The following is a 14,131-nucleotide window of genomic DNA, read 5'->3' as shown; positions in this document are numbered from 1 at the left end:
TCACATATCTCCTATTATCAGATATAATGCTAGGCAACCGCAGATATACCCAAGCTATTTCCCTGGAAAAGAGTTTTTTTGGTTTTTTTTTTGGCTACAGAATTAACTACAGCATAGCATTGTCTTTGCAAGTTGTTTATTTCGTAAGACCTGCTTCTCAAAAACAAGGAGTGTATTTCAGCGAATCTAGTTCATGCACACAATGTAGGGGGTGTTTGTGGCTTGCTGGTTTATATAACTTATGGTCGAGTGGTGGCTGGTTTGTTTGATTTTGTTTCAGGTCATTCCTTTATCCCACTAGTTTTTGTGCTCTGTGCTTAGCCATGTTGTACTGGCTTCTATGGAAACCATGCCAATCTTTTTCCGTTTCTTTCTAGCTTCGCTCCACGAGGGGTTAGGAAGTAAGCCAGAGAATATCATTCTAGTTCTTTCCCCAACTCATACCTCAAACCCCATTCTGGAGGAGATGGACTTCATCATGTCTCCGTCCATCTGCTAGATATTCCGAACAGCTGATCTCACGGCTGCATCTCAGACGATGTGAAAAAGCCTCACGCACATCCAACTCTTCCAAGTCGGCAGTGTTGGTCCACAAACGGGCCCCCTTTATATGGAAGGCAAGGAGAGACCAAAGAAAGAGGCAGACCCAGCCAGATTGGCAAACCAGGGGACCTCTTTATGAGGCTTGTCTCAGGAGGCCACAAGATGAGTGGATATCCACATTTGCCTCTCAGAATCTTAGAAGTTTCTGTGGAGGCCTAAACTGGGTTCATCCAGATGTTCTCAACAAAACCTTACTCTCTGAAGGGTGTGTCCTTGGAATAGCTCGCACCATGGGCTAGTGGAACGGTAGGCAGAGCATACATTTCAAGGACCGGGAAGAGATGAGGAGCCTCTGACTGCCACAGTCCAGCTCGAGTGTCCACCGGTGGTCATGACCTTTTGATGAACTCCCCCAACAAAGTAAACATGTAATAGCTGAAAATAGTTCAGCCCAGGAGACTACCTCCACGATGAAACTGTAATCGACAACCCTCGAGGTCTATCAACAAGGGACAGCCGGGAAATAAGCAGACATTGCTACTGTCACAGAACCAGCTGAGCTTTTCATTGCCATAAGGGATTCTTCAGGGACTCCAGGGCAAGGTTGCTGGTTTTCCCAAGAATCAGTGGGATTAGCTGTATGACCTATTTAAAGCATTGCATACAAAGTGGGGTTTTCTCTTTTTCAGTAAAATTGATGAATGTAAATGGGGAACATTTTAGTTCTTCCTCTCATGAAAGGCTCCCTCCCAGAGGTGTTTCTCATACATCCTCCCTTCCCTGAAGTATGTATTCATTTTTTTTTTTTTTTTTTTTTTTAGATTTTTTTACTGACTGCCTGGGTGGCTCATTTGGTTAAGCGTATGCCTTCCACTCAGGTCATGATCCCAGGATCCTGGGGTTGAGTCCCACATCAGGCTTCCTGTACAAGTAGGGGGAGAGGCATAAAGAGAGAATCTTCACTGAGCAGGGAGCTGGATGTGGGGAGTCTCTTGAGATTTTCTCCATGAGAAAATGACCTGAGATCATGACCTGACCTGAAACCAAGAGTCAGATGCTTAAGCAACTGAGCCACCCAGGTGCCTCATGCAATATGTATTCTTTATAGAGAGAAAACTGATTCTGATTCTGGATTCTACAAGTCAAAAGTAGTGCAGACTTTAACACTTCCCATTGCCTTCCCTAAAAGTATCTCTTCTTACAAAGACCTTTGCTGCTTGGATGAAACACTTGGTAATATATATTTTTTGTGCCCTCTTCACTGAACTCCCTTCAGTTGAGTCTCCATTGGTAGGGAATTTCTTTGTGATTAGTTTTTTTTTTAATTAAAAAAACTTTATCACCTTTATTAAGATATAATTCACCTACCATAAGAATTAACTCATTTAAAGTATACAATGCGATGATTTTAGTATATTCCCAAACTTGTGCAATCATCACTATGATCTAAGTTTCAAATATTTTCATCATCCTAAAGGGAAATGCTTTATCCATTAGTAACCATACCTCATTCTTTCCTACTGCCCAACCCTGCCAGTCTTAAGGAGCCACTAGTCTCCTTTCTGTTTCTATGAATTTGCCTATTCTCAATATTTCATAAATATGGAATCATACAGTATGTAACTTTTGTGTCTGGCTTCTTTCACTTAGCATACTATTTTGAAGGCTCATCCATGTTGTAGCATGTATTAGTATTTCATTTATTTTTATCACTGCATAATAATCCACTGTATGGATGTACTACATTTTATTTATCCATCTATCAGTTGACTCACATTTGGGTTATTTTTGTTTTTTGGCTATTAAGGTTGCTATGAACACTAATGTCCAGATTTTTGTATGAACATGTTTTCAGTTCTCTTGGACATACCTAGGAATGGAATTGCTGGGTTACATAGTAACTTTATGTCTGATTTTTTGAGAAGCCACTAAACCTTTTTTCCAAATTGATTGTACAATTTTACATTTTCCCCAGCAATGTATGAAGTTTCCAATTCCTCCACATCCCTTTTTTTTTTTTTTAAAGATTTACTTATTTATTTGAGAGAGATGAAGAGCTTATGCTAGTGTGTGTGGAGGGAGGGAGAGAGAGAGAGAGAGAGAGAAAATCTCAAGAGACTCCCCACTGAGCACAGAGCAGGGCTTGATCTCACAACTCTGAGAACATGACCTAGCCAAAATCAAGAGGCAGATGCTCAACTGACTGAGCCACCCAGGTGATCCCCACATCCTCTTATTTTTGTCCATCTTTTTTATTTTAGCCATCTTAGTGAGTGTGAAGTAGTATCTCACTATGGTTTTGATTTTCATTTATCTAATGACCAAGAGTGTTGAGTATATTTTCGTGTGTTAGTTGGTCATTTGTACATCTTCTTTGATGCAATATCTATTCAAATCCTTTGCCTACTTGTAACTGGACTGTCCATTTATTACTAAGTTGTTAAGAGTTCTTTATATATTTTGGATACAAGTCTTTATCAGATATATGACTTTGCAAATATTTTTTCTCATTCAGTAAGTTGTCTTTTCACTTTCTTGATGGCACTATTTGTGGCAAAAAATTTATTTATTGTTTCTATTTTTATTTGGATGTGGTCCAATTTATCTATTATTAATTTTGTCTTTTGTGCTTTTGGTGTTGTAACTATGAACCCATTGCCGAACCCAAAGTCATGAAGATTTACTCCTACATTTTCTTCTAAAAGTTTTAGAGTTTTAGCCTTTACATTTAGGCCTATAATCCATTTTGATTTAATTTTTGTGTATGGTGTGAGCTAGGAGCCCAACTTTATTCTTTTGCATGTGGATATCCAGTTGTCTCAGTACCATTTTTTGGAAAAACTATAATTTCCCTCATTGAATTGTCTCGGTATCCTTGTCAAAAATCAACTAATACACCATATTAATAAAAGAAAGTTAAAGAATCATAAGATCCTGCCAATAGATGAGAAAAAGCATTTGACAACATACAGCATCCATTCTTGATAAAAACCCTCAACAAAGTAGAAAGAGATGGAACATACCTCAACATAATAAAGGTCACATATGAAAGACCCACAGTGAATATCATCCTCAATGGGGAAAAACAGAGACACATTCCCCTACGGTCAAGAATAAGACAAAGATGTCCACACTCACCATTATTTAACATAGTACTAGGAGTCTTAGCTTTAGCAGTTAGACAATAAAAAGAAATAAAAAGCATACAAATTAGCAAGGAGAAAGTCAAACTTTTTCTATTTGCAGATAACATGATACTCTATGTAGAAAACCCTAAAGACTCCGCCAAAAAAATGGTTAGAACTAATACATGAATTTAGCAAAGTTGCAGGATATAAAATCAATGTGCAGAAATCTGTTGCATTTCTTTACACCAATAGCAAAGCAGCAAAAAGAGAAATTAAGGAATCAATTCCATTTGCAAATTGCATGAAAAATAATAACATACCTAGGAATAAACCTAACTAAAGAGGTAAAAGATCTAAACTCTGAAAACTATAGAAACTGAAGAGGACACAAAGAAGTGGAAAGATATTCCATGCTCACAGATTGGAAGAATATTGGTAAAATGTCTATACTACCCAAAGCAATCCACACATTTAGTGCCATCTCTATGAAAATACCACCAGCATTTTTCATAGAGCTCGAACCAAGAATCCTAAAATTTGTATGGAACTACAAAAAACCACAAATAGCCAAAGCAATCCTGAAAATGAAACAAAACAAAACAAAACAAAAACATGAAGGCATCATGATTACTGATTTCAAGCTTTAATACAGAACTGTAATCATCAAGACAGTATGGTACTGGCATAAAAACAGACACATAGATCAATAGATCTATAATATGTATCATAGGTAGATTTCTATCTGAGAAAACTCAGAAGTGTACTCACAACTATATGGTCAACTAATCTTTGGCAAAGCAGAAAAGAATGTCCACTGGAAAAAAAGACAGTCTCTTCAACACATGGTGCTGGGAAAACTGGACATCTACATGCAGAAGAATGAAACTGGAGCACTTTCTTACACCATAAACAAAAATGAATTCAAAATGGATGAAAGACCTAAATCTAAGACAGAAAACCATCAAACTCCTAGAGGAGAATACAGGTGGGAATCTCTTTGATCTTGGCAGCGCAACTTCTTACTATACACGTCTCTGGAGAGAAGGGAAACAAAAGCAAAAATGAGCCATTGGGACTTCATCAAGAAGAAAATCTTCTGCACATCCAAGGAAACTATAAAACTAAAAGGCAGAAGAGTGAGTCAAGATGGCAGAGGAGTAGGAGACCTAAATATCATCAGATCCCAGGAGTTGAATTAGATAATTGTCAAACCATTCTAAACAACGACAAACTCAAAAGGAGATCAAAGAGAAGAAGAGCAGCAATTCTAGGAACAGAAAATTGACCACTTTCTGGAAGGTAGAATGTTTGGAGAAGTGAATCTGAGGCGACATATGGGAAGAGAGACCGCCGGGGGAGGGGCCGACTCCTGGCAAGTGGAAGAACAGCAGAGGACAAAATTGGGATATTTAGAAGTCTGCTCTAATGAAGGACATTGCCCAGAGGCTAAGCGGGGGGTGGAGTCCTCATGGGGACAGTGTGGTCTCAGGACCCGCGGGGTCACAGAAAGATTGGGGGTGCCTGAGTGTGGCAGAACTCCCAGGAACTGGAGCAGGGAAGCTGGAAGCAGAGACGGAGCTGAGGCGGGGCTCTCAGCTCGGGGTTACCTTAAGCCATGATCCGAGGCACAGTCAGACCACTACTCTTCAAGCAGGGACATCACAAGTGGTAGATCTGGGAGATTCACCTTCCTGCTCTGGGAGGAGTGGCGTGGGAGTACATGGCAGGAGTCTGCTGGGTTTGGAGACTCTAAACAGGGCCGTGTGCCAGAAATAGAAATGCTCAGTCCCAAGCCAGGTGAGCTTGGAGTGTGGCTGGAGACCAGGGAGACGGGAGGGATTGATGGCTTTTCTCTGAGGATGCACTGAGGGGTGGGCCCCTGAGCTCTTGGTTCCTCTAGGGCAGGAGATTGGAAAACCACCATTTTCATTCTTGTCCTCCAACGTTCTATAGGAAGTGTTCAGGGAACAAAAGCTCCAAGAGTGAACCTGAGTGGATTGCTTAGCCGGACCCATGGCAAGGGTGATGCAACTCTGCCTCCGGCAAAGACATTTGAGAATCCCGGCAATAGGCCCCTCCCTCAGAAGATCAGCAAGAACATCCAGCCAAGACCAAGTTCACTGATAAAAATGAGAACTGCATAACTCCAGAGCGAAGGGAAAGCAACACAGAATTGATGGCTTTTTTCCCCCCATGATCCTTTAGTCATTCAAAGTTAAATTTGTTAAATTTTATTTTTTCTTACTCTATTTCTTAAAATTTTCCGCTTTCCTATTTTAACATTTTTAAACTATTTTGTCTTATCAATACCTTTTTAAAAATCTTTTTAGGGGTGCCTGGGTGGCTCAGTGGTCTAAAGCCTCTGCCTTTGGTTCAGGTCATGATCCTGGGGTTCTGGGATCAAGCCCCACATCAGGCTCTCTGCTCGGCGGGGAGCCTGCTTCCCCTTCTCTCTCTGCCTGCCACTCTGCCTACTTGTCAAATAAATAAATAAAATCTTTAAAAAAAAATAAAAATCTTTTAAAATTTTCATTGTTATAGTAATATTCTAGCCCATAATTGTATTTAACTTTATTTTTTATATACATATACATTTTTCTTTCTTTAAAATTTTGGAATACAGTTTCTTCTAACAGAGCAAAATATACCCTAAATCTAGCTCATGAATTTGTTCTAGTCTCCAGCCTGATCACATTCTTTCCTCTTTTTTTTTTCCTTTCTTTTTTCAGCCAATTTCTTACCTTATCAATTCCTTTTCTAGAATCTTCTTTAATTTCCATCTTTATAGTCATATTCTATTCCTTCATCATGTTTACCATTATTTTTGTATATACATATGTTTTCTTTCTTTAAAATTTTGGGAAGCAGTTTCTTCTAACAGACCAAAATACACCAAAAATCAAGTGTGTGGCTCTGTTCTAGTCACCAGTCTAGTGTGTGTGTGTGTATATATATGTGTGTATGTGTGTGTGTGTATATATGTACACACATATATATACATATACATACATATATATACATATACATATATATGTACATATACACACACACATATATACACATATATATACACACATATACACACACAAATATATATTTAGGTAAATATATATGTATATATATACACATATATATTTTTTTCCTCCTTTCTTCTCCCCCCAGTTTCAGGTCTCTTTTGATTTGGTTAGTGTACATTTTTCTGGGGTCATTGCTACCCTTTTAGTATTTTGTTCTCTCATTCATCTAGTCTTCTCTGGATAAAATGACAAGGCAGAAAAACTCACCTCAAAAAAAAAAAAAAAAGAACAAGATGCAGTATCAATGGCTAGGGACCTAATCAATATGGACATTAGTAAGATGTCAGAACTAGAGTTCAGAATGACAGTTATCAAGGTGCTAACTGGGCTCAAAAAGAGCATGGAATATACTAGAGAATCCCTTTCTGGAGAAATAAAAGAATTAAAATATAACCAAGTTGAAATCAGAAAAGCTACTAATGAGGTGCAATAGAAAATGGAGACTCTTAGTGCTAGGATAAATGAGGCAGAAGAGAGAATTAGTGATACAGAAGACCAAATGATGGAGAAAGCTGAGAAAAAGAGACAAACAACCACTGGACCACGAGGGGAGAATTCAAGAGATAAGAGATACCATAAGATGAAACAGTATTAGAATAATTGGGATTCCAGAAGAAGAAGAAAGGGAGAGAGGGGAAGAAGGTATATTGGAGCAAATTATAGCAGAGAATTTCCCTAATTTCACAAAAGGAACAAGCATCAAAATCCAGGAGGCACAGAGAACCCCCCTCAAAATCAATAAAAATAGGTCGACGCCCCATCATCTAACAGTAAAACTTACAAGTCTCAGTGACAAGAAGAAAATCCTGAAAGCAGCTCAGGACAAGAGGTCTGTAACATACAATGGTAGAAATATTAGATTGGGAGCAGACCTATCCACATAGTCCACAGAGATCTGGCAGGCCAGAAAGGACTGGCATGATATACTCAGAGCACGAAACAAGAAAAATATGCAGCCAAGAATTCTATATCCAGCTAGGCTGTCATTGAAAATAGAAGGAGAGATAAAAGTCTTCCAGGACAAACAAAAACTAAAAGAATTTGCAAACACCAAACCAGCCCTATAGGAAATATTGAAAGGGGTCTTTAAGCAAAGAGAAAGCCTAAAATTAACAGACCAGAAAGAACAGAGACAAGATTCAGTAACAGTCACCTTATAGGCAATACAATGTCACAAAATGCATATCATTCAATAGTTACCCTGACTATAAATGGGATAAATGCCCCAATCAAAAGACAAAGGGCATCAGAATGGATAAAAAAACAAGACCCATTGATATGCTGTCTGCAAGAAACTCATTTTAGATCCAAAGACACCTCCAGATTTTTTTTTTTTTTAAAGATTTTATTTATTTATTTGACAGAGAGAAATCACAAGTAGGCAGAGAGGCAGGCAGAGAGAGAGAGAGGGAAGCAGGCTCTCTGCCGAGCAGAGAGCCCGATGTGGGACCCGATCCCAGGACCCTGAGATCATGACCTGAGCCGAAGGCAGCGGCTTAAACCACTGAGCCACCCAGGCGCCCCCACCTCCAGATTTAAAGTGAGGGGGTGTGGGACGCCTGGGTGGCTCAGTTGGTTAAGCAGCTGCCTTCGGCTCAGGTCATGATCCCAGCGTCCTGGGATCGAGTCCCACATCGGGCTCCTTGCTCCACAGGGAGCCTGCTTCTCCCTCTGACTCTGCCTTCCACTCTGTCTGCCTGTGCTCGATCTCGCTCGCTCTCTCTCTGACAAATAAATAAATAAAATCTTAAAAAAAAAATAAAAATAAATAAAAATAAAGTGAGGGGGTGGAAAACAATTTACCATGCTAATGGACACCAAAGGAAAGCTGGGGTGGCAATCCTTATATCAGATAAATTAGATTTTAAGCCAAAGACTATAATAAGAGAGGAGGAAAGGACACTATATCATACTTAAAGGGTGTATCCAACAAGGAGATCTAACAATTTTAAATATCTATGCCCTTAACATGGGAGCAACCAATTATATAAACAAATTAATAACAAAATCAAAGAAAAACATCGACAATATTATAATAATAGCAGGGGACTTTAAAACCCTTCTCACTGAAATGGACAGATCATCCAAGCAAAAGATCAACAAGGAAATAAGGGCTTTAAATGACACACTAGACCAGGTGAACATCACAGATATATTCAGAACATTCCATCCCAAAGCAAAAGAACACACATTCTTCTCTAGTGCACATGGAACATTGTCCAGAATAGATCACATCCTGGGTCACAAATCTGGTCTCAACTGGTACCAAAAGACTGGGATCATTCCCTGCATATTTTCAGATCACAATGCTTTGAAACCTGAACTCAATCACAAGAGGAAATTTGGAAAAACTCAAATACATGAGGGCTAAGGAGCATCCTACTAAAGAAGGAATGGGTCAACCAGGAAATTAAAGGAGAATTAAAAAAAAATTGTGGAAACAAATGAAAATGAAAACACAATTGTCCAAAATCTTTGGAATGCAGCAAAGGTGGTCCTAAGAGGAAAGTATATAGTGATACAAGCCTTTCTCAAGAAACAGGAAAGTTCTCAGGTACACAACCTAACCTTACACCAATAGGAGCTGGAGAAAAAACAGCAAAGAAAGCCTAAACCCAGCAGAAGAAGAGAAATCATAAAGATCAGAGCAGAAACCAATGAAATAGAAACAAACAAAAACAAAACAAAACAAAAACCAGTAGAATAAGTCAATGAAACTAGGAGCTGGTTCTTATGAAAGAATTAATAAGCTTGATAAACCTCTCGCTAGACTTTTCAAAAAGAAAAGAGCAAGGACCCGAATTACTAAAATAATGAATGAAGGAGAAGAGATCCCAACCAACACCAAAGAAAAACAAACAATTATAAGAACATATTACGAGCAACTATACACCAGCAGCCATAAAAAAAAAAAAAAAAAGCCCCCAAATCTTGCCATTTACAGCAACGTGGAGAGAACTAGAAGTGTTATGCCGAGCAAAATAAGTCAATCAGAGAAAGACAATTATTATATGATCTCTCTGATATGAGGAATTTGAGTGGCAGGGCACGGGGCCATGGCAGGTAGGGAGGGAAAAAATGAGACATGATAGGAACGGGGAGGGAGAAAAATCGTAAAAGACTCTTAATCTCAGGAAACAAACTGAGGGTTGCTAGGGGTCGGCGGGGGGGGATGGGATGTCTGGGTGATGGACACTGGGGAGAGTATATGGTATAGTGAGTGCTGTGAATTGTGTAAGCCTGATGATTCACAGACCTGTACCCCTGAAGCAAATAATACATTATATGTTAATTAAAAAAAAAAAGAAAAAGGCAGGCTACGGTATGGGAGAAGATATTCGGAAATGAGATATTGGATAAAGGGTGGTTAGTATCCAAAATTTATGAAGAACTTACCAAACTTAACACCCAAAAAACAAATAATTCAGTAAAGAAATGGGCAGAAGAAATGAACAGACAGGGGAGGCAGAAGGCCTGATCCCAGGACCCTGACATCAGGACCTAAGCCAAAGGCAGACACTTCACCAACTGAGCCACTCAGGTGCCCTGACAGGAGAGTTTTTAAGAGGCTTTATTTTACCTGGAGGTAAAGAGACTAGTAAATCACTGTAGTGAAAAAATTCAGACAATGGCTTCCTCTTTGTCCTGAGGACAGAACGACATTAAACTACAAGTTTGGAGAAACTATTCTTAGCTCTTATGCAGCCTTGGGGGCATGTTTTAATTGTAACGAGGACTCCTCCACCTTCCCTTCCCCTTATCTTGAAGTCAGAACTGGATCATTGTCAGCTGTCCCTTCCCCTGCCCTTCTTCCAGTTTTCTCTTTCCTAGCAGGGATAGGGTCCTGGGCAGTGCTGTGGCCTCGATTATCTGGAGGGGGCTTGATCGCCCAGCAAACCTTTTGCTTTTCTCTTAGCTTCTCCAGAAGTTCCTTGGGGTCCCCACATTTCTGCAAGATAAAGTGCTCAGACCAAAGTTAGATTTTGAACTGCTGCTCTCCTATGCCAGTCGTGTCTCCATAAACTCTCAAGTGAGAGAATATGTGCTTTAGGACAAAACCTCTCTGTCTTTCTCTCGCTTTATTTTTGCTCAGTGTAGACTGAGTGCCGCCAGGGGCTAGTGTTCCGTGAGATTCAGGGCGTATAGAAATGAAGTAATGAGGAAGTGCTCTGAACAGACAGAAGTCCTTGGCGTCCAAGAAATCATAATTTAATGAGGAGACATTCATTTATTTAAGAAATATTTGCAATGGGGACGCCTGGGTGGCTCAGTTGGTTAAGAGGCTGCCTTCAGGTCATGATCCCAGCGTCCTGGCCTCGAGTCCCACATTGGGCTCCTTGCTCAGCAGGAAGCCTGCTTCTCCCTCTGCCTCTGCCTGCTACTCTGTCTGCCTGTGCTCAGTCTCTGACAAAAAAAAAAAAAAAGAAAGAAAGAAAGAAATATTTGCAATATCCCAGGCACAGCGTTAAGTCCTGGATGTAGAATAGTGAATTAAGCAGACATGGTTCCTGCCTGTTTCGGGATTGCAATCAATTTAGACATAGAGCCATAAATGGAAGTCACTATAAGTTAGATTGTTAAAAATGCTACAATAGATATGCAATAATAATAATTTTAGCAATCATTTGTAGAGAACCAATGATGTGCCCGGCACCATTGCTAGTACTTTATACGTGGTAATCTATTCAATCTTCCTGACATTCCCATGAAATAGGTATTGTGATTATCCCTATTTTATAGCTGAAGAACTGAGGCCCAGAGACGCTCATTAATTTTTTTAAGACCGCACAGCTAGTAAGGTGTGTGTGAAGTCAGCATTTGAACCCAGTTAATCTAGCTCGGAAGCCTATGGTCTGAATAGACAAAATGGTCAGGAGACCCAGAAGAAAACTACGATTTTTACAAGAATTGTGAAGATCCTGAGCTGAGCTGTACCTTAAGGGAGTAGTGGAATTTCAAATAATTGGGTGAGCTTTAAGGGTATCCCAAACACATGTGCAGGAAGGAGCGAAGGCTAGGGAGAAAGTGCAGAATGTGTGTGTGTGTGTGTGTGTTTTTAATTAACATATAATGTATTATTAGCCCCAGGGGTACAGGTCTGTGAGTCGCCAGGTTTATACTTCACAGCACTCACCATAGGACATACCTTCCCTGATGTCCATAACCCAACCACCCTCTCCCTACCCTCCCACCCCCCAGACACCCTCAGTTTGTTCTGTGAGATTAAGAGTCTCTTACTGTTTGTTTCCCTCCCGATCCCATCTTGTTCCATCTAGAATGTATTTTGATCCTAAGGGAGCATGCAGTGGTCCTGGGTGGGGAAGGGCGGGGTGGGAAAATCCTTGCAATTTAAAATGCTGACCAAGAGGTTGGGGCCAGGTTGTAAAGGCACTTGAGACCTCTGCTCTGAGAGTTTGAATTTTACCAAACAATAAATCCATAAATATTGGATGCTTGGAAGTCACTGGAAGAAAATCTCTAGAGAAATCAAAGCTGCTGTTAAAGTTGGTGTGAAATGTAAGGGTAGAGTGTTTGATGCCTACTTTGGTTTTCACAATCCAGCTTTTATCAGAATGTCACTCAACCTGGAGCTTGGAGTTGGGGATTGGACTGTCAGAGCTCAGACACTAAAACCTACCACATTGTATTCTGCCCCTATTTTTACCTTAACATTGGACTCAATTCATCTTAATTAAGAAAAAAAAAAGAAATTAAGACATTTTAATTGTATTTTGAAAAATAGAGTTAAAAATCACACATGGGTGTTTGGACTTTCTTAAGATTATTGCATAAAAGGAAGGCATTGGTATAAATATAATTAGTGATGTTTTACTTTTATGATTTTAAATGAATTTTAAAAGGAAGAAATGCCACCAGTTTTTCTTCCTCATAGAGTTCCTATAGAGTTCTCACAAGGCACTTGTAGAAAGTTTGGGAAGGCACACAATTTTTAAAAAAAAATTTTAAGGCTTTATTTATTTATCTGAGAGAGAGAGAGCAGGAGTAGGAGTAAAGAGAGAGGGAGAAGCAGACTACTGGCTGAGCGGGGAGCCTGACTCAGGGCTCCATCCCAGGACTCTGGGATCATGACCTGAGCTGAAGCCAGACGCTTAACAGACTGAGCCACTCAGGTGTCCTGCACACAATTAAAAAAAAATTTTATTTATTTATTTTTTTGAAAGAGAGAGAGAGAGAGGGAAAGAGAGGGAGAGAGCATGAACAGGGGGAGGGGTAGAGGGAGAAGCACACTCCCCGCTGAGCAGGAAGCCTGATGTGGGACTTGACTGGAGCCCAAGGCAGACGCTTAACAGACTGAGCCACCCAGACACCCCAAGAATGCACACAATTTCTTAAGCAGATTTTTGCACAAGAATGACAGAAATATTCTAGTATTTTCCTTACACACCTACTTTATTTTATTTTATTTATTTTTTATTTTTTAAAGATTTTTATTTGTTTATTTGACAGAGATCAAAATTAGGCAGAGAGGCAGGCAGAGAGAGAAGGAAGGGAAGCAGGCTCCCCGCTGAGCAAAGAGCCCGATATGGGGCTCGATCCCAGGACCCTGAGATCATGACCTGAGCGGAAGGCAGAGGCTTTAACCCACTGAGCCACCCATGTGCTTCTACACACCTACTTTAAATAAATTTGAGAAAAAAATTATCCTTGCCATCTTTTTTTTTTTAAACAGACCACAGACACTGGTATACTCTAAAGTTCAGAAAGACAACTAGCTTTGGTGATTAAAAGCCTGGATCTGCTCACACTCACCGCTTCCCAGCTGTGTGAGTCAGTCATCAGGCGGGTCAAGTAATCCAACCATCTATAAGTGGGGATAAGAACCACTTCATGAAGGGTGCCTGGGTGGCTCAGTGGGTTAAGCCTCTGCCTTCAGGTCAGGTCATGATCTTAGGGTCCTGGGATCAAGCCCTGCATCAGGGAAAAAAAAAAAGAACTACTTCATGAAGTCGTGAGATTGGGAAGGTTTTACTGGGCATCTATGATTGTATCATGAGCATGAAGCTGTCTGACATCCAAAGACTGAACCATGTATACCTAGTAAACCAAACGAAAACATCTAAAACTATCATTTTCTCCCTTTAACTCTAAAGTTGATTAAAAAAAAAATTGATTGATTTATTTTAGAGAGAGGGGCAGAACCCTCAAGCCTACTGGGATGACCCTGGGATCATGACCTGCGCCAGAATCGTGAGTCTGCCACTTAGTTGACTGAGCCACCCAGGTGCCCCTGAAGTTAATTTGTTTTCACAGTCCTAATCTTCTTCTCCATCATTCCTCATCTTTTCATGGTGACTTGGAAAGCGGCCTGTCCTTGTTTACTTGCTTTTAGAGAAAGGATATTAATACTCGAGTGTATATCAT

The sequence above is a fragment of the Mustela erminea genome, chromosome 9 (genome assembly GCF_009829155.1).
Source record: "Mustela erminea isolate mMusErm1 chromosome 9, mMusErm1.Pri, whole genome shotgun sequence".
NCBI classification, from domain to species: Eukaryota; Metazoa; Chordata; class Mammalia; order Carnivora; family Mustelidae; genus Mustela; species Mustela erminea.
Note: the sequence above shows the minus strand (reverse complement) of the source record.